General features: G+C 38.8%; 1 protein-coding gene across 15 annotated transcripts in view; it reads left to right on the top strand.

The window, feature by feature from the left end:
- ARHGAP28 (Rho GTPase activating protein 28) overlaps positions 1–21,847 on the top strand; it is a 186,624-nt gene that overhangs the window by 53,712 nt on the left and 111,065 nt on the right. For 4 of the 15 annotated variants that reach the window (XR_002345017.1, XM_021096078.1, XM_021096076.1 and 1 more), the window contains exon 1: positions 7,740–19,849. The exons of 5 other annotated variants lie outside the window; for them this stretch is intronic. The gene's annotated coding sequence lies outside the window, so the exon portion shown is untranslated. Of the gene's footprint in view, positions 1–7,739; positions 19,850–21,847 lie in introns of those variants that run through there. 6 more of the 15 variants (XM_021096080.1, XM_021096079.1, XM_021096073.1 and 3 more) reach the window with 3 other exon arrangements.

The raw sequence follows: 21,847 nt of genomic DNA, 5'->3' as shown, positions 1-21,847 counted from the left end.
GGACTGAATTGGCCCTCTCTCCCCCCTCCAATTCATGCATTGAAACCCTAACCCCTAGTAGGTCAGAATGTGACTGTGTTTGGAGATAGAGCCTTTAAAAAGGTAATTAGGAGTTCCTCTTGTGGCTCAGAGCATTATGAACCTGATTAGTGTCAATAAGGATGAGGGTTTGATCCCTGGTCCCTCTCGGTGGGTTAAGGATCCAGCTTTGCCAAGAGCTGATTCAGGCCCCCAAATGAGAGTTGGGTGAGGCTAGTTCAGAACTGAAGTTTGAAACTCAGAGAAGCTTTTAATTGATTTAATTTTTTTGGTGAATTTTTATCTGGTACTTCATGTATACCCGATATCAGAACTATGAAAGTAGTAAGAGAGTCTCTGCCCTCAATGCATTTTCTGTCTCGTGGAAGAGGCAGACGTGAGAGCAAAAAAATGGCAATTATTGACGGGGCCTGGGACAGGAATGTGTTCCAGACCTGGGGGCACAGCAGAGGCAGCAGCTGCGGCCACCTGGCGAGACAGGAGAGATGGCTAGGGCAGCAGCCTTTGGCTTGAGTTCTGCCAGAGAAACCTTCGAGCAAATATAGCTCAAGTTAGAATGTGCCAGACAATGCTTTTGGCACATTGCATATAACTTTTCTAAGAAAGGGATCGTTATCAAAAGTGACTTTCAAAAAATTGATACAGCCATCATCCAAGTACACCTCCTCCCTAGAGTTCCTTTTTCTTTTATACTCAGTTGTGAGTTTGTGTTACTAACTATATCTATTTTGAATCTGTGTTCAGTAATTCAGTTCCAACATTTATTGAATACTTACTTTGTGCCAGGTGCTGTTCTAGGCTTTGGCGTACACAGATCAATGTCTTAACTTCCAGTTCATGGTCTCATAGGAAGACACGTATGTAAATAAGTGATTTAGAATACAGGTGTTTATAAGCACCCCAACATAAGTGTTTAACTCTGAGTAGTAAGGGAAAATGGTTAAGATTTCTTGGAGGTATTTACAATCCAGATAGGGTTTTGAAAGCTAAATAAGATTTAGAATTTTAAAAGAAACTGAAGAAATAACAACTGAGTGTTAACTTTTAAATACAGTGTTTATGGAGGATTATATAGCATAGCGAATGTGATTAATAAGTGCATGGGCTGACCTACTGTATTCATGTGTCACATGTGACAGAGGACACACATATTGAGGGCTATTGATATTTATAAAGAATCTACAAAAAAGCAGAGTTTATTCATAATTATTTGTATCATTTTAGGCCTGTTATATCCAGATTAATAACATAATCCAAGAAAGAGAAGTAAGATTCTAAACTTTCCTGAGCAGGTATGATTTTTGTCTTACAGATGAGTTTACATGACAAGGTTCTATAAATATATGTATAGCATCCTTGTCTCATTCCAAGATGTCAGGATGCATTAAGTTTTGCTTTTGGGGCTGAATTGATTTCTTTTTTCCTCTTGGTCAGTGGAAGCCACACGTCTGTGCTGGTCCTAGCTTTGCCTTGCTTACCTTTTAATGTAACACCTTCTCTCATGCTGTTACCATGCTGTTTGCAAATGCGCCTGTAGTCTTGGGAGTACACTACTATTGAAAAGGCTTTTCATCCAGCAAGTTGACCTGCTGCTGAAAAGCCCATGGAACCATATGACTATTTCCTCATCCTGTATTTTTCCTGATTGAGCTTATAAAACCGATAGAGACAACAAAATGTCATTCCCAGGAGTAAAAACATTGATTTGTGCCCTGTGAAAGCAGAGGTGGTAACTGGTACCTTGGGGAATTACTCTTCAGGTTTTATGACATCAGAGCCTCCGTGTCTAATTCTGGGCAAATTCCTTAACCTCTCTGTGCCTCATACAGCGTCAGAAGCCTATCTGTGCAATTTTGGGCAAATTACTTAACTTCTCTGTGCTTCCATTCCTTGATCTGTAAAATAATGGAAGTAGTAGTACAGTTTCATTGGCGATACTGAGGATGAGATTAATTAGTACATGTAAAGCCCTTAAAATACTAATCAGCACCTAGAAATTCCTAAAGTGTTTTATTATCATCGTTTTAAACCTGGAATGACATGTTGTTTATACACTTCTACCTCTAAAAGTTTAGTCTGGTTTGGCTTCCTAATATAAAAAACATATTCTACTATATATATATATGTATATGTATGTATATATGTGTATGTGAAGCATATAAATATGAAACATCAACACTTGAGAAAAATAAAAACTGTTTCATTTATTAATGATCTCTAATGATGGGAATTAAAGACATACATCTTGGGAAAGACATATAACTTGTTTGACTTGCAAATTGGGAAGTCATATTATTTTGTTTTCTTTCTTTCTTTTTTTTTTTTCTTGCTTTTTGAGGCTGCACCTGCGGCATATGGAGGTTCCTAGCCTAGGGGTCAAATCGGAGCTACAGCTGCTGGCCTACACCACAGCCACAGCTACGCCAGATCCGAGCCGTGTCTGCGACCTACACCACAGCTCATGGCAACACCGGATCGAATCTGCAACCTCATGGTTGCAGGATTCGTTTCCACTGCGCCACGACAGGAACTCCTGTTTTCTGTTATTTTTTTCTTCCTTGTTGGATACATATATGATTCAGTTTTACTTGCTGGGTACATCCTTTGCAGAGGAATTACCAGAAGGCTGTTGTTTACAACCCAAGCTCAAGAGCCGTTGAAAATGGGCAGTAAAGTCCAGTTTTAGTAGAAGTACAGCATAAAAGCAGCAGTCATCCTGTGACTTAATGCTCTCACTATGCAGTTGAGTTAATAATCATTACCACATAACTGTTAATAGCCAAAGCTGGCTGTTCACAGCTTATTGTAAACAAGAACTATCTGCCATTCTGGATTCAAAGCACACTTCCTCCTGACAATCATCTTGCTTCTTTTATTCTGAGGAATCATTTCGGGACCGTTTGTGTTGTCAAGGAAGCTATGGTTTCACTTCCAGACTTTTTTTTTAATTTCAAAAAGGAGATGAGTTGAGATCTTGACACATGCTAAAACCTATTTTAAAACATACTCGTAGTTAAAGGTATTAGCTAATGATAATGTGGCCCTGTTTATGCAAGTACCATTACTTTGGTTATATTCATTCACCCTTCACCTCCCCCTCCTGCTATATCTGTTATTATGAGGTATCGTTTCTTTTTTTAATTCTACTGGCATAAAGACTTTTGAAAATAAAAATCCATCAGCATTTTCCAGCTGACAGCAGCTGAAGTTAACACTCTGGTGAGGCTGGTTTTCTTCTCTCCATGAATAAATTACTGCCAGGTGGAAAGCAATAAAATCATTCATCAATATTCAAAATGTTGTTGTGAAGAGAAGGCCGAAGACAGAAAACACAGATGCTCTAAGTTTTGAGCAACAGATAGTTTTGAGCAATAGTTACTTTGATCTCTTTGTCTCAGACATTAAACTTGAAATGTGTCTGGAAATGGCACTAGAATAACTCTTTTATTTCAGCAGGAACTGTCAAAATTTGATAAGCAACCAAAATTGTGCAAATTTCATCTTCCAATGGACACCTTAACACCTTGTTTAATATGGTAATTTCCAACCTCTCCTGCTCCAGTCACCCATCTGATCCTACTGGATTGCTGGCTTTACTATTTGTTGAAAGTTCTATGAAAGGAAGTATTTTTTTCATTTTTGCAGAGATCCCATCACACACACACTGCGTAGTGAGTGTGTTGAGGAGTGGTTACTATGGAGTCACTTACTAAGGGTGACTCAGCTATTGGCCAGGATCTGAATCTCAACATGGCTTTACATTTTTCTCTGCTTTTTAAGCATGCGGAAACTTTTGTGACAGAATGGAGAGAGGGGGCAAGGGTAAAGAGGAAGTACAGTTGTTCTTAGAAAATATTTTGAATAAAGAATTAGAAACTCAGATTCTGTGTTGGTTTACTTATACATGGTGTAAACAAGCCCACTATGAATTTTTTTAGTAAACAAAGTTATATTTGTTTCAGTGACTTTGTCATTAAGTTTTTGAAAAAGAAAAATTGAGAGAAACTTGAAAAGACAATTAATTTGTGATATGAGGCTAAGAAAGAACTATAAGTTGTAAAATGGCCATCAGCCTGTAAAAAAGTTTTTATATTGGAAAATTTGGGCATTCAGGTAAATTTCCAGAATATACCTGAAAAAGGGTCCACTCTGTAATCTCCATTATTATCATCCAATGTCTTATCAACTGAAAAGGAAAACAAGTAAAGCTAATTATTTAAAAATATTTATCAATCATTTTTAATTTAATATATCGACATATACCATTGTGTAAATTTAAAGTGTACCTATTAATTTGATGTATTTGTATATTGTAATATGATTGTCAGGATAGAGATAATTAACTAGTTATAATTTCTTTTTAGTGGTTGGAATAATTAACTTTCAGTCTCTTAGCTAGCTGGATGATTATAGCACAATGTTGTTTATATTGATTATACTGTGCATTAAGTCTTTATGGCTTATTTGCTCCTGGTTGTAAATTCGTACCCATAAACATCTGTCTTATCCCCTCAACCCCCATCCCTTGGTAGCCACCATTTTCTGCACATGTTTGATGTATTTTAGATTCCATATATGAGTGATTCCATACAGTATTTGTCTTTCTTCATCCACCTTACCTCATTTAGCATAAAGTGCTCAAGGTCTATCCATGCTGTTGCTAATGGCAGGATTTCTTTTCTTTCCATGGCTGAATAATACTCAGTTGTATATACCACATCTTCTTTATCCATTCATCCATTGATGGGCACTTTGCTTGTTGCCATGTCTTTGCTATTATGCTGCAGTAAGTATTGGAGTGCATATATCTTTTTGAAATCTTGTTTTCATTTCCTCTGTCCGTATGCCCAGAAGTGGAATTGCTGGATCATATGGTAGCTCTATTTTTAATTTTTTGAAGAAACTCTGTATTGTTTTCCATAGTGGTTAGACCAGTTTACATTCCCACTGATGGTATACAGTGAAAACAGTTCTAATTTCACAACATCTCACCTGTGCTTATCTCTTGTGTTCCTGATGATAGCCATTCTAACATATGCATGGTGATATCTCATTGTGGTTTAATCTGCATTTTCCTGGTGATGATTGATGGTGAGTATCTTTTCATGTATCTATTGGCCTTTTGGAAGTCTTTGAAAACATACCTGTTCAGTTCCTTTGCCCATTTTTTAATCAGATGGTTTTGTTTTTGTTTTTGATCTTTAATTGTACAGGTTTTTTTGTTTTTTTGTTTTTTTTTTGTCTTTTTGCTATTTCCTTGGGCCGCTTCCGCGGCATATGGAGGTTCCCAGGCTAGGGGTCTTATCGGAGCTGTAGCCGCTGGCCTACACCAGAGCCACAGCAACGCGGGATCCGAGCCGCGTCTGCAACCTACACCACAGCTCACGGCAACGCCGGATCATTAACCCACTGAGCAAGGCCAGGGACCGAACCCGCAACCTCATGGTTCCTAGTCGGATTCGTTAACCACTGCGCCACGACGGGAACTCCAGGTTTTTTACATATTTTGGATATTAACCCTTTATCCAATATGTGGTTTGCAAAAATTTTCTCTATTCTGTAGGTTGCCTTTTCATTTAGCTAATTGTTTCTTTTGTTATGCAGAAACTTTTAAGTTTGATGTAGTCCCATTTGTCGATTTTCTCTTATTGCTCCTGTTTTTGGTGTCACATCCAAAAATATTATTCACAATACCAAAATGAGGAACTTTTTTCCATGCTTTCTTCGAGGAGTTTTACAGTATCAGGTTTTATAAAAATCAATGAAGATACAAACAGAAAGCCATCCTATGTTCATGGATCAGAAGAAATAATATTGTTAAAATGTCCATACTACCCCAAGTCATTTATAGATTCACAGAAATAGAAGAAACCATCCTAATTCATACAGAGCCACAAAAGACCCTGAATAGCTGAAGCAATCCCAAAGAAAAAGAACAAATTGGAGGGATCACACTTACTAATTTCAAACTATACTACAAAACTACAGTAATAAAAACAATATGGTACTGGTACACAAATAGACAGCTAATGTTTGACAAGGGAACCAGGACAATCCAGTGGAAAAAAAAGATAGTTTGGTGCTGAGAAAACTGGATAAACACACGAATAACAATGAAACTGGACCATCTTTCACCACTCACAAAAATTAACTCAGAGTGGACCAAAGGAAAGATATCTTTGTCATAATTAGTTTTAAAATGAATTTGACTCACTGTAATAGCATGTTTACAACTGTGCTAAGGGAAAATTGAAAATGATACCAAGACTTCCACTATATATACAGATATGATAAAGAAGAGGTAATCTTTATCCTCAAACTGTTTCTAATTACCACAAGAATAGCTCAAGACTCTAAACAAAAGCCTGACGTGCTCTGAGAATCAGGACACAATATCTCCTCTCCTGCCACAGTCAGAAGCTGAGTAAGCCCCAAAGTTACTGCAGTAACCCATCTTCTGGAGGTTAAACCTCCCTGAGGCTGCAATCTGCTATCTGACCAAATGGAGTAAGCTAAGACTGTTAGAATCTGTTTCTAAGACTGCTTTTGAATTCAGATCAATCAGAACTTCCTGTAAGATCATTCTGCATCACATCTTATCAGTATTTATGTATAATCAACAGGGTTAATTAAATAAAGCCCTTTAAAAGAGTCATTGTGCTTAATCAGCTCAAGTCTAAAAACAGTTATTGGACTCACAAACGTTGTACTCTGACCTTGGTGCTAAAAGATGGTAGCATTAGAAATTGTAGGCAGTTGCTGAGTACCAGCGATTTGATTGCATAACCTTAGATATTTTAAAAATGTGCTTAACCAGAAAGTCCTATACTATTGAGTTTAAACCAGGTGACCAATACCATTTTATGCCTTCATCTCTAATGGAGAGCTTATAGTGACATAAGAAAAAATATGGCTCCTCAGCAATTATTGCTAAAGACTTTGGCAGTTGGATACAAAATCAGCTAGTGCTGGATTTGATTTGCTGATATTTTGTCGAGGCTGTCTTTGTTTATGTTCATGAGCAGTGTTGGTAGGTTTTTGTTCTTGTAATGTCTTTGTCTGGTTTTAGTATCAGGGTAATCCTGTTTTTTAATAATGAATTGGGAGGAGTTCAGTCTCTGTTTTCTGTGCAGGTTTGGTATTGTTTCATCCTTATTTGTTTGATAAGAAACAAGTGAAGCCATCTGGGCCTGGAGTTTTCCTTGTGAGAAGGTCTTAAATTATGAATCCAGTTTCTTTAATAATTATAGGTAGGTTCCATTTCTTCCTACGTCAGTTTTAGTAGTTTTATATCTTTCAAGGAATTTGTCTATTGCATGTAAGTGGTTGAATTTATTGGAGTAGAGTTGTTTATGATATGACATTATTTTGGCCACCTCCATGGCATGCAGAAGTTCCTGGGCCAGGGATGGAACCCCTGCCACAGCTGTAACCAGAGCCACAGCAGTGACAATGGCAGGTCCTTAACCTACTGAGCCATGAGGGAACTCTCTAATATGTCCTTATTATCCATTTGCTATCTTTAGTATTTTTAAGAATAATTCCCCTTTTCTTTCCTGATACTGGTAATTTTTTTCTTATTTCTTGACAAAATAGTTATAAATTTACTAATTTTATTCATTTTTTCAAAAACCTGGCTTTTAAATAATTTTTTTCCATTGTTCATCTGCTTATTCTTTCTTTCATTTATTTTTGCTTGTTCTTACCATAATTATTTCTTTGCTTTGATTTATTTTGGGCTTAATTTTTTCTTCTTTTACTAGTTTTCTAAGATAGAGCTTTGATCATTGATTATAGCCCTCTCTTCTATTTTAATAAGCATTCAGTGCTATAAAATTCCCTCTGATGATTGTTTTAGCAATATCCTACAAATATTGATATGTTGTAGTTTTCTCTTGTGATTTCTTCTTTGATCTCTGGGTTTTTAAAAAGGATATTCTTTAACTTTCAATATTTGGGGATTTTCTAGATATCTTTCTTATTTCTAAATGAATTCCTTTTGGTCAAAGAACATACTTTGTATGAGTTAAATCCTTTAAAATTTATCATGATTAGTTTATGACTGGGCGTATGATTTATGTTGATATTCTCTGTGAACTTAACAAGAATTATATACTATGCTCTTTTGGGTGAGCGTATTCTATAAATATCCAGTAAGTTAATTTGGTTGATGCTTTTGCTTAAGTTTTCCGTAATTTTCTTTTTGATTTTCTGTCTACGTATTCTATGTATTGCTAAGAGAAGAGTTTTGAAATATTCAACTGTAATTGGGTTTTGTCTTTTATCTTTTCAGTTCTAAGAGTTTAACTTCAAATACTTTGAAGCTTTGTGTTTCAGTGCATACACATTTAGGATTTTTAAGTTTTCTGAGTTTAGCTTTTTATCGTTAAGAAATATTTCTCTTTGTCCTTAGTCATATCCCTTGTTCTAAAGCTGTGAAAGCCATAGAGTTATGCTATTCAGACCTCCTTTCCAAAAAGTAGTTTACTTAGCCCACAGCCTCAGCTACAACACTTTTGGGATTTGCCACATATTCCCACTGTGGCTATGTTCTCCCCAGGGTGCCACAGCCCATGACTGACCTCTGTATGTTCCTAGACCACGGCTATTTCTGCCCAAAGCCAGCTCTTCTTTTGGGCAGTCTCATCTGGAGATGCCCCATCAGCCTGGCTGAGACTTTCTTGGATCTGCACTGTAGTCTGAGGCTCTTCTGACCCAAATCTTCTTTCTCCTCTTCTCCTTTCGCAGGTGTCAGACCAACATTCATGTGTGAATCCTGCTCCCTTTCACCTTTATCTTTCACAAGTGTTTCCCCCAATAAATCTTTTGAACTTTTGATTCAGTCTTGACATCTGCTTCCCCCAGGACTCCCACTGACAGGGAATCTACTTTGTCTGAATTAAACACGGCCATTCAAGCTTTCTTAGTTTGTATGGCATGTCTTAGTCCATCCTTTTACTTTTTCTCTGTGTCTTTATCATTTAAGTGTGCTCCTTTTACTCTGTGTGTTTATAATTAAAGTGTGTTTCTTGTAGACAGCACATATGGTTGCACTTAGTCTACTGTCTTGCTGTATGTTTTGTTTATCCCATCTCCTCTTCTTTCCTTTTCTCTTTTGTTCTTGCCTTCTTTTGGATTACTTAAGTAATCTTCTAACTTTCTATTTTATCTCCCCTCTTGTCTTATAGTTTTTTGCTCATCATCTTTAGTTATTACTCTGGAGTTTATTTACTGTATGCCACTTTATCTTATCTTGTCCCACTTTCAAATAATATTGGATTGCTTCATGTATAATGTAAGAACTTCAGGACTTTTTGCTTTTATTTTCTTCTTCCTGTCCTTTGTGATTTTGTTGTCATACATTGTATTTATTACACATGGCAAAAACCTCACAATACTTGTTATTATTTTTGTTTTACAGAGTCAGTTTCATTTTAAAGAAATGAAAATATAAGGAAATAGCTTATTTTATATGTACCCACATATTTGCAAATTCCCACACTTTCAGTTCTTTCATGTACATCCAGGTTTCCATCTTGTATTTTTTTTCTTCATGAAAAATATGCTCAAACATTTTTTGTAGTGCAGTTCTGCTGGCTGTGGAGTCTCTGTGCTTTTGTTTGTTTAAGAGTATTTATTTAGTCTTATTTTTTGAAGGATATTTTTACTGGATATAGAATTCTAGGTTAACCTTTCCTTTTTTTCTGTCTGGACTTAAAGAGGTCATTCTGTTGCTTTTCTCAAGTTTCTAAAGAGAAGTTTACAGTCATTCTTCTCATTGTTCTTCTAGACACAGTGTGTCTGTTTTTTCCACTCTGCAACTTTGGATTTTTTTTTTTTTAATCTCTTGTTTTCAGCAATTGCATTGTGATATGTCTGGTTCTGGTTTTCTTGTTACTATCTTTGTTGAGGTCCATTCAGTTTCCTGGATTTTTAGTTTGTAGTTTTCATCAAGTTTGGAAAATTTTCAGTCATCATTTCTTTTTATCATTTTTATCCCCAAACCCACATCCCAAGACTCTAATAACAAATGTGTTAGACTACTTTATTGTTCTGTAGGTCACTAAGGCTCTGTTCTTTTTTTCAAGCTTATTTTCCTGTTTGTATTTCCATTTGAGTATTTTCTACATTGTTTTGTCTTTGAGTTTACTGGTGTCTTTTGCAGTTGATTAATGTCCTGATAATCCCATCTAGTATATTTTTTTATTTCAATTTTTTTTCATTTCCACATCTGATTTTTTGTTAATTTTCCCTTTATATCCTCTTAACTTTCTTTTAAATCCTTACATGTATTAATCATATTTATAAGTTAGCTGTGCTGATTCCTCAGCTATGTCATTTCCCCATCTCTTTCTATCTCATTTTCCTGCATCTTTGCATGTGTAGTACATTTTTTTGTATAGCGTTAGATTTGGGGGAGGGGAGGTTGGTGGGTTTTTGTATTATTTTGATTCAGTGCTAAGTTTTGTTGTCTTTCTCTTAAAAAGTTTTTTAGGCCAGGTCTTTAGTAATTTTTACTGTAGGCCTGATTTAACAATACTACTAAACAGGTTCTTGAGAGTATCAGACTACTAAAGAATCTTCTGAGGAGGTGACTTAAAGCCCCAGGTGCTCAACAGAGACTTTCTCTTCTAGCTGGTAAAACCTCAAATGTCTCCAGCCCTTCGCCAGATCTGAGAATGGTTTATCTCGTAGATCCTCATTTGCTTTTGCCCAGTGTTATGAGGTTTACCTGGCATGTGTGCACCTTAATACTGAGCAATAAACTCAAGCAAAGCTCGTATGGCTTTCTTGAGCTCTTGTACAGATCCTTCATGCCTGGTACTTTTCTTATAAAATTCCATCTGCCTCTGCCTCCGTGGACTCTGTTCTCTGTCCCCTTTACTCAGTAAGACCCAGAGTTCTGGGGTTTCCTCTCACTGCACTGCCATTTGGAACAGGCAACCAGGCTATTGCCTGGGTTAACCATAGGACTCGCCTCAGTTGTTCCCTGTCTCAGGGATCTCACATCCCCTGCTTCCTTTAGTCTAGAATCTGTAAATAGTTTTCCACATATTTTAGCCAGCGCCCAGTTGTTTAGGCTGGAAAGATGGATCCAGTCCCATGTAATGCATCCTGGCCAGAAACAGAAGTTTCTGTTTTTGTAGATATTCTGGTTGTTTTCTTCTAGACTACAAAGATAGTCTATGAGACCATCCCTGTTCTGAGAGAGGAGCAGTTGTCGGAGGTGGGGGAAGGTGGAGGAGAGAAGAGGCTGGATGGGTCGGCTGAGGTTGAGCACAGAACCGTGAGTGGGCATCCCTGGAAAGAGGAGGGCATGGTGTCTGGGAGATAAGAGGGCTGTGGCCCTTTTCTTTCCAAGTAGTTTTCCCCAGTCATCTTTCACACTGAAGGAATCTAAGTCAAGGACAGCCTGTACATTCAGACTATTTCTAGACGCAGTTTCCTGGCTGCAAAATCCTGTATCTCTTATTTTATCCATGGATGGAATATTCTTTTTCCTTTGAATATCTTGGGCAATTTAAGTATTTCTTTTAATTATTTTTTTCTGCACCAGTGCTATTTATTGATAACTTCCAGAAGCCAGTCATTCTGTTAAGGGCATTCATAAATTCATTTAATTTTCATCAGGACCCTCGGAAGCAGGCACTAGTATGATCTCTATGTTATCCAAGAGGAAAGCAAGGCTTGGAGGGCTTAAGAAGTTTCTGGAAGATCGCACAGCTTGGAAGTGGCAAAGCCAGGGGCCTTGTATCCTTCTCACTTCATGCCCTGTGCTCTTAACCTTAGGTTTTTCTTTCTCTACTGCACACTACCTGTACTTAGATATTTCTGTACCTGTCTTACCAGGTCATGAACTGACTGAGGACAGGGACTCTGCACTTACATATTTTATGTCTTCCAAGTATTTAGCAGAGGCCTTGCCCACAGCCAGTTGAGGGAGAGGAAAGGAGGGAGAAATAGTATCTTCTTTGTTTCTCATTTTGGGGAAGAAATATCCCTAACCTTTTAGAATTAACTTGCCATAAAAATACATCCTTATCAACAAGATTAATCTTTCCGTGTAACTTTGTTTTGCTTATTTGAATCAGCTGACAGGAAATCTGCTGTTCTATAAAACAACAGATGGCAAAAAGGAAATATTCATTATGGGTCTAGTGTCCAGTATACATACCTAGTCGTGATATATTTTGGGATAATGTGTTCTATGATGTTTGCTCCTTTTAGTCATACTGATGAATTATTTTCCCTTATAGGATTGATTTTTATGTTTTCTGCAGCATTAGGTAAATATTTATGATACACAATATATAATCTCAAATAATGATAGAAATAGCATAACAGGACCCAGTAATCAGTAAGTTGAAGTTATTCTTATATTATTAACCAAATACACAGTGATGTCCTAGTGTTAGGAACTAGGGCCCTATAATGGTTCTACAGGAAATAGCTAGTGGGGTACATTAGCATCTGCAGGGGAGGATGTCAGAGCTTCTTGAGGAACTCTCCTAAAAGAGTCTTTCTTCATTAGCCAAAGGAGAAGCTCGACTACTGGATGGCAGTTTGCACAATTCATCCCCTTTTCGGGGGTCAAATGTGTATGTGTTTAAGCCACAGCTGATAACCCTCCAGTCCAACTCACAAGCTCCATGTAGGTGGATATTTGTCAGGAGGGAGGCTACAGGTAAGGTGAGAAAGCCTTGCTATTGGAAGCTGTCAAAAATCAAGTTGGAGACTTCTTTAAAATCTTTAATTAAAACTGCCTCTAGCACTGGGGGGTGGGGTGGGGGGCTATGTGAGAAAAGGAGGAAGAGGGGTGCAACGAATAGTATCTTCAGTGCCTGAAACTCTGAGCTTAGAAACACAGAACAGATACCTGTTAAAGGCAATACATTCTGTTTTTATCTGACCATCACCCTCTGTTTCTCACAGATTCTTTTTTGTTGGCCAAAAGCTGTAGAACTTTCAGGTCCAGTGATTATGAGATGCTTCCTCATCGTTTGGAACTAAAATGACTTCATTCAATGCAAGCGACTTTAAATTGTTATCTTCCACCTTTAATGCTTGCAAAAAGATCTGTAATAGAATAGCTCTTTCCATATCTGTACAGCAGGAGCCGAGAGAGGGCAGAAAAGAAAGGAATGAGATGTGGAAGGAAAGTCTTATTTCTCAAGCAAAACAGGAGAAATCCTTAGAAGAGGGAATTATGTTTCCCATGATCTTTTTAAGATGCAGGATCTTTCCTCTCATGGTAATTTTATAAAATGAACGAATATCCACCAAAGTCGCTTTCTCCTATATACATAAGAGATTAATGAGCAGCCATCAAAGAATTGATTTTTAGTCTCTAGTGGCCTGAACTGGCCTGAACTGGATTCAGGCAATAATGTGAAGGCTCAAAACTAAATCTATTGTTTTAGATTCCTGAGCTCCTCCTGTCTCCCAGCACATTGTTACGTTATATTAAACATTAGTAGTCGGATCATAAGAGCCACAGGGGACCACCACTCGAAATGCTCTTTAAAAAAATCTATGAATCCTTATCAAATCCCGTTGCCCCCCAGCTAGGACTTAAAGGGTAACAGAGGAAAGAGAGTTTCCACTTTGAATAGAAGCAGTCCCGAGGTTGGAGTTTAGGTACCTTCTAAACTAGGCTAAACTTTTTCAGTGAATTAATTCATATTGGACATTGTACCTCATGCCAAGATGTAAGAATACATCTTGTACCGTGACGTAAGAAGTTTGTACATTCACCATCTTCATAATATATTTGAACAAGGTGATCTAACAAAACATGGACATGTTTATCTCAGATATTTTTAAGAGCTCCCACTTGTCTTAAAATTCTATTATGTTGCATTTTTCCTGGGATGTTTCTCCATAGAAAAAAGTTGCAGTACATATACTAATATAATAAGTATTTGTTACAGGCTTCCTGTGGGTAGAGCACTGGGCTTGATTTTGTCTGAAAGTATGCATTTCATTTATTTAATGGATATTTATTGCATGGTGATGTATGCCATGCGTTGTTCTTGATCCTGGGAGTATTGTTAACTCTGTATTACCAATGAGGTCTTTGGCCCTCTTGCAACCTCAGTGGGAAAGGCAGACAATGCACAAGCAAACAAATGCATACATAATATAATTTTGGGGAGAGGAGAGAAGATGTATTTGCTTTTTATCCAGCTTCTAAGTAGCAGCTGCTGGGAAATTGTATACCATGGTGTAATAACAGCATGCTCTGACTTTTCTACAGGGCAAAGTATGGGGTCTTTTCCAGTCGTCCTGAGCAGTTTCACACATAGACATGTAAAATATGTGTTTTCAGTCCTGCTTATTCAGTCAAAGAAACCGAGGCCTAGAGAGAGCTTGGGTGCCTTTCTTTAGTTAAAGCTAGTAAATGGCATAAGGCTTTTTGAATCAGACCCATGCTTTCTGACCATAAGTTGCATGGTTTTTCTCTGCATTATTGCTTGATATATATATTGGATTAATCATCAAAAATTCTTTCCTTTTTGCATTTCAGGTTAAAAAAATCTTTTAGGAGTTGAAAAACTTATATCAAGTCATGACAGATACGATTTTTGCTTTTGACTTTAAAAGTACTTTTAATAAAGCCCATATCTACTTATGGAGAGAAGAAGGAACGGGGGAAAACAGTTTCTAAAAATTGCCCTTGGACACTGCATGGGTTTTCATAAATCTTAGCCTTCTCAGGGCTGATTACACTTTGCAGTCTTCCTTAGGAAATGGATGAAAATTGGAGCTGGGACACAAACAGGAAGGCTCTGAGGCAGCATTTGTCCCCTCAGGCACCACCTCTTTAAATAGCTACTGTGCACTGGGAATTAGTTCTCAGTTTAGGCAAGAAGCTCTGTTGCCCTTTGTTTCTCTGGCCCCTCAGGGCTGGAGGCAGCCCGCAGGTCCTGCTCCGAGGTGAGGCTGAGCTCTGCATGTGGTAGGGTGCCTGTGGGCTGCGAGGCGGCCTCTCCACCTCTGGGCCCTAAGGACTCAGGGCCAAAGGGATGTTTGGTGCTTCTCTCTTAAGAATATCAACTGTGAGACTTCTAACCTGTTCAGAGGTGAGTTTCAGAGCACTTCCTAAATCAATAACATGGGCTACAGCCTTCTTTCTGCAGTCTGGTTCTTCTACTTAGAAGCAGAGAGAAGGAAGCAAATCGTTGCTCCAGCTTTTTTGGGTGTTTTAAATCTATGTTTAAGTGAATGCATAGGTGGGGCTTATAGCTTTATTAGTAGTACATAATGATAGGTGAGAGTAAACTGTAATTTTTTAACCTTTCAAACATTTTTGTTGTGGCATGAATATGTTTCTGAAGCTCAAATACAAAAGGAAAGTAGATAAGCTTTATTACTAATTTGGGAAAAACTAGTTAACATAAATGCATAAAAATGAATGGCTTAGAGGTCTTGGGCTTCCAATTTCTGTTTTTGAGCAGGAGCCTTTAAACTATCTAATCTTTCCAGATGATTATCTAATTTTAGAAACATCTACGGAGGTGGACTCCATTACCCAAGGAAGGTCTTCCACTTCTCAATAGAATTAAAATATTTCGTCGGCAGGGCTACCAACCTTCCCCTTGTTTTTAGTGCTGGGACAAAGGGCGCCAACCAGAAATGGCTGTGTTCCTTGTCCTGGTCCCAGAGAAGACGTGTGAGTGAGACAGGAATCCTCCTTATGAGCCTGCAGAAAAGGACTCTGCTTGGGCTGTGTAAGACATGCCTCTGTCCATTGCTTCTGACCCTTTCCTAGTCTCCGCCTGCTCTGCTCTTACGTGTACTTTCTTGGAGAAATTGGTGCCTGAGATACAGTGCACGCTGGAGCCGAAGGTCATCTGATGAATAATAGCAAGCAGAGGGTCTACTTCAAGCAACACAAATGCATCCTTTTCCCAGGAAGGGTTCCATAGTATCTGTCCACCTCCTTTCACGTTTACTAGAGCCTTGTCATCCATCCAGCCACTTTGTCAAGGCTCTATATCTGTCTTTTATTTTCTTTTTATTCCTTTTCTTGTCCTTTGTCTTTTGGAGGGAAGGGGAAGTATCAGGAAGGGTGGTTTTGTTGTTTATTTGAATTTCATTTCCTTTAAATTAGATCAGAATCATTTGCTTCAGGGTATTCTGGGTTCTTTTTAGGTAAGTAGCATCATCTTTCTATTTTGAAGGTATGTTTGTAGTTTCTTTGTTGTTTTTAAGTTGTTTTACTAGTGTATTTTGTAATCAAAGGTGAAGTCTACTTTAGCGTCATTGAGCCGATTTTTTAGATTAGAGTGTGATAAGAAAGCCTGCTTAGATGGAATTATTATTTATTTATTTTTGGTATTGGGGGGATAGGGAAATTTTTTTAGTCTTACCTCAGATTTCAGGGGGTGGCAGTAAGCAAAATTAAGTTTCATGGTAAGGGATAAAATTTCCAGCATGATGTCTAGGATTGTGGCAAGAACTTGATGTGCTCATTTATTTGTGAAAATAATTTAGCACTTTTGTGCTTTGATGATTATTACTAAATAAGGAGTCTTTAAATCTTGTCATTAATAAGGAATTTGCATCATATTTAGAAACCGTTTTGAGTTTCACATTCTACAGTTTCCTTGTGATAGCCCTTGTGGTTCTGCCTGTAATCCCAGCACGCTGCCCTACCCTCCCACCCCAACCCTGTACGTGCCTTATCTTTTATACATTTAGTAAGGCCCTTGTTCACTCTTAAGCCCAGGGATTGATTGACTAGACCCTGTGCTAATCAAAGACAATTTTAAGATGTGATTTCTGTTTAGATTTGAAAATGTAAACAAAGGACCTGATTTTTATGATTCTAAGGTAAAGGAAAAAAAAATCAGATGGAAAACAGAACAACAACGCCTACCTTATTACGAAAGCAAGCAGAATCTTTGCAGATAAGGAATTCTGAAGACAATGGGCGTAATAATTCAAGGTTCTCATAGCCAGGGATCTGGCAGAAATTTTATGAAAAATAACAAAATAGCTTATGAGGTGAGCTGAAAGGAAATCAGTTGGCCCTCTGTAATAAGTAGAATGACAAAGTGAAGTCACAGATTTACTGGAAGGCCTCCTACTGACCCCAGTTGAGCTGAGTGCAGGAATGTGTTTCCAAGCCTGCTTAAAACCCCAGAGGTGGTGTTTTGAATCAGTCTTGCTGACGTAAACACAGACCCTGCCTGGAAGTTTTCCAAAAGCAGAGAGCAAAGGCAGCTCAGTCGAGATGTGCAGTATTATTGGAGTGAGGACATGGGGAAGCAATTTACCACCGCCTTGGGAGACTGTGCAAGAGCCTTTGCGCTTTCTGAAGGCGTGGTGCAAGCAGGCAGTCAGGCCATCACAGAGAGAAGATTCCACCCACAGTTGCCTCCAAGTGCTTGTCTAAACAGAAGGAAGGAATTGTTTCTTAGCGATAGAGAAGCCTGTGGAGTTTTTACGGGGAAAATCCTATTGAGAGGAGTGTTTGGACAGTGTGAGGGCTGATGAGATGGACATTCATTGCGCGGCGACTTTAGTGATGAATAAATGATAGGCTGACAAAGCTCAGGCCCCAGACAGACTCAGGCTTTATAAGTGAGCAGAGCAAACAGGTCTTGTCTCTGTTAGCTATGGACGTCTGTGTAAGTAACTCTCCATTTGTTAGATGTAGTTCATTAAAGGAACATGAAGACAATTTTTTCTTTCTCTTATGAAAATACATAATAAAATTGGGGCCAGCTATGTAAAGGATACCTTGGGTGAAATGCAGAGTTCTGTTTTTAGACTTTCCAAGAATCCAGGTTGGTCCTTCACCGAAAGAGAAAAAAAAAAATCACTATTTGGGACCTGAAAGGTTCATTATGTTGCATAAAAAGACAGAAGGCGCAGTATTTCTGATAATAGCAGAGAGGTTTTCACCCTGTCTTTCCTCCTGTTCCACAAGTTGCAATGCTAATTCCAAATAGTGCTTCCGTAAACTTCGCCAAGAATGCTGGAGATAGGGACACAGGAACGCACGACAGTCTTGCCTGCTGACGCCAGTGAAGAGAGTCTGCTGGTTGACCAGCTACCTTCAATGCTGGTGGAGGGCATCCACAGGCATGGCAGGAATAGTCCAGGCAGGGTGCTTTGTAGCAATGTAATTATAATGCGGCCAACAGAGCGTACACTTACTTCAAAAGTTCTTTTTATATAACAGCGGAGTATACACCCGTTGTCTTTCATTTCATTCTTTGACAACCTCAGGCTATTCAGTTGGTGGGAATATTTTAGTGTATTTTAGGTAAAACATTAGAGATTTTTATCACTTGACCATCTCAGGCTGCTGGTAACACCTCTGCTGCTCCTCCTCCTCCTAACAAAAACCCTAAAGCAGAGTCTCCTTTTGAATTAGGCAAGTCTGTGGAGAGGCCTCACTAATAAAAGGGTGCAATTTTTTCAAGAACTGCTTTCTCATCTGTGAGATAGAAGAAGGCAGGCATCAGCGGTACACAAGTCCATCTGAAACATTTTCAAAAATAGTATAAATTCCCAAGTATCAGAAGGCCTGAACTATGAGAACGCCTACCACTAGAATCTGAGGTTTTGATGATCGTGGTGGGAGTGGGGTTATGGAGTGCGTGCAGGCATTTTACAAAGACTGTGTCACTCATCGTCACAAAGAACTCCACGCAAAGGCATTTATCCCCAGTTTACAGATAAGGAGACTGAGGCACAAGGAGGCTGTGTCTTCCCCATGTTTGTACAGATGATAAGAGGCAGGACAAGAATGTGAACCCAAGTTTGTTTAACTGCAAGTCCTAGGCATTTCTCGGGCACAGTGATGAGTGAAGGACACAGTTTGTTCCCTGTTGTTTTTCAGTCTGGAGGTGGTAGAAAAATTTGTTGAGGTTTTGGTGGAAGAGCTGTAGGATTTGCACAATTCAGGGAGACCATTTCTCCTCATTAACGGGGCTCCCAAGTTCTCTATTCTGACCTCTCTCTTGAAGGAATAGATAGTAGCTACTCCTTTTCCACGGTAATATGTAAATCTTGTTGTCTCTCTGTGTGTGTATGTGTGTGTGTGTGCTGTCATGCAAGAAAATGGGAAAGGAATCACATTACTTCTTATGAATTGCAAACATCTGAGAAAAAATGTGTCATAGAGAATTATTGTGTGTTCTTAAGCCCTAAGAGGACTCACTGAGCATTTTCAGTAATAATCTGTTTACAGTTGTGCTTACTGAAGATTTGGCATTTTGGCAGTTACTTGACCATTTTGGATTTATAAACTGATTCATTTGTCAAAGTCCGGCTCAAATTCCACACCCCCTTTCTCCTTAAAGCACTGCCTCACCACTGCCCTCACACTGTCACCTTCTGCAGATTCCTAAAGACTAGTCTATCAGTATCTTTCCTTTAATATTTATATATCATACTCAGCAAGGTAGGTATTCCTCTAAAAGCATCCTCTTGTCTCTGGCTAGCCTGTGGGCCTCTGTTGGATGCTGATTGCTTCTTCTACCTCAGAACATTCCTCCTTCCCCATTGTTAGTATGGAGCTGACCTTTTGTATTAGTTGATTTCTTGGTTAATTATCCTCCCATTGGTTCTGTTTTTGTATCATGCACCTACTTAGTTTGTTCTTCTCATGCAGTTCTTGAACTATTTGAAGACGGTGGTCACGCGTCCTTGGAGCCTTCTCAGTTTCTCCAGTGCTTCCAACATTTCCACACATGGTGCAGCTTCCCGTGGGCCCTCTTCATCCATCCTGCTCTGAATTCAGCCCTGGCCGTCAACATCCTTCTCTAATGTGGTACCCAGAGCAGAATTCCAGGTCTGCTGCATTTTGAAAGATCATTTCCCCATTCTGTATGATGGACTTCTCTACATCTGTGCCACTTAAGACCTGATTACGTAGTCTTCTTGGCGCCCCGTAGCACTGTTGCCTTGCACTGCCCTTGCATTTGGTCCCCATCTCGTCATCTTTTTCTCATGAACTGTACTGCTGCCAGGCGGCAATCATCCTAAACATGTACAGCTGAAGTTTCAGAACTTCATTCTCATTCCTGTTGCATTTCACCCTGTTAGCTTCAGTCCATTAGTCCTCCCAGTGGAGGATTTTTTTAATTTGGGTTTTATTATCCAAAATAGCTTATTAGACTAGTAAGGGAAATGATCTTCTGAGAATAAAATTCCTAAGGTGTCAAGAAGGTTTTAATAAATCTTTCCGAAGAAGGTCACTACCCATGTCACCTTGTTGGGGAAAGCTTTAGAGGCTTTTCCTAGCCTTGTGGTTAAAGCCCTAAAGCATCTTTCTGTGGTATCTGAAGAGTCTTTCCAGCTATGCCTGCTGTTGCACCACCAGCCAAACCAGACTCCTTGACCTCTCACCCTGTTCCCTGCACCCTGCGCCTCCCCCGCCCCAGGCTGTGTGGCTTTGCTCACCCTGGGGCATAGAATGCAAAGTCCCGCCTCTTCCACGTCTGCCAGTCAGAAGCCTGCACCTCCTCCTCCTTGAGGTCTTCCCTGAACTTTAATAAGGAGTCGTTGCTCCTTCCTTTGAGTTCCCAAGTGTTGTCCAAAGCTCGCAGTGAGTACTGAATTCTGCTTTATGTTAGTTAGCAGCACAGATGGTGGTGAGAGCAGAGGCTCTGGGAATGGACCATCTCTGTGCCCATGCAGGCTGAACACCTTAGTAACGGCGTAACCAGGGGTGTGTGAAGTTTTCTCGCTAACCCTCGGTGGTCGCATCTGTAAAATCAAAGTAGTAGTACCTGCCTTATAGGGTTACCATGAGGCTTGAAACTGTTAGTACGGTTTTAAGCACTTTGAATGGTGCCTGGCACATAGCAACTGCTAAGAATTATTAGCTATATCTAGAGATAATGAATTTTACTGAAGAAGCTTAAAATAACTCATGTGTGTGCTTTTTGAATTTTTAAAATATGGATATTAGAGGATATAGTTATGAACTTTTAAGCTATGAACTCTAAGTATTGGAGAGGTGCAACCTTTTCCCAAAGAGGTGAGATGATCTCCAGCTAGAGGCTAGAGGCACAAATTTTTCTCTATTTGCAAATACTCAGTCACCATTTTTATAAGTGCTGTGCATGTTTTTTTGGTCTCGAATGTGCAGGCAACCTGGAGAAATACGACCTCCATGTTATGAAGTGTGTTTATCAACATTGCAATTGAGCAACTTAATTGCTCAAAGCCTGAGTTTAGTTAGTGTGCCAGCAGGCAAATGCCTGTTTGCATTTCGCTTTGTATTGCATGACAAAAGAAATAGTAAAATATGTTTTCTTTATTCCCTTGAAAAAATGCATCCTGGTGGCAGAACATCAGAAACTTAGGCATCTAACTTTTGGTATCACTGGGGGCAGCAATCTTTAGTCTGATAACTCGCTCTGACCTCAGAATTTATTGAAGGACTCCCAAAAATCTTATGTTGGGCTAGGTAGTGTTGAGATGTTAAGAATTATAAGATGAACTTTCTGTACTCAGGTTTATCTGGAGATACAACACATAGTAAATAAAACACTAGTATAAAGCATATTATATGGAAATTCTATACTCGGTGAATTACTAAGTTAGTAGTGTAGAAAGTGGGTCTTTTAAGAGCTGCATTTGCTACAAATCTAGTTCAGGTTTTTTTTTTTTTTCCCAACTGTCGCTTCAGGACTCTCTATAGACTAAAGAATACAAGGCTTGAGGATATCGTCAATTAACTAACAATAATGTATTTGTACAAAGTGTTTCTTCTTTGAAAATGTGCTGTATGTGAAATAGTAGACATGTCTGATGATGAGGACTGTAATAGCTAAAACCTTAT

This window comes from Sus scrofa, chromosome 6 (genome assembly GCF_000003025.6).
Source record: "Sus scrofa isolate TJ Tabasco breed Duroc chromosome 6, Sscrofa11.1, whole genome shotgun sequence".
NCBI lineage: Eukaryota > Metazoa > Chordata > Mammalia > Artiodactyla > Suidae > Sus > Sus scrofa.
This window is presented reverse-complemented; position numbering and strand designations above follow the sequence as displayed.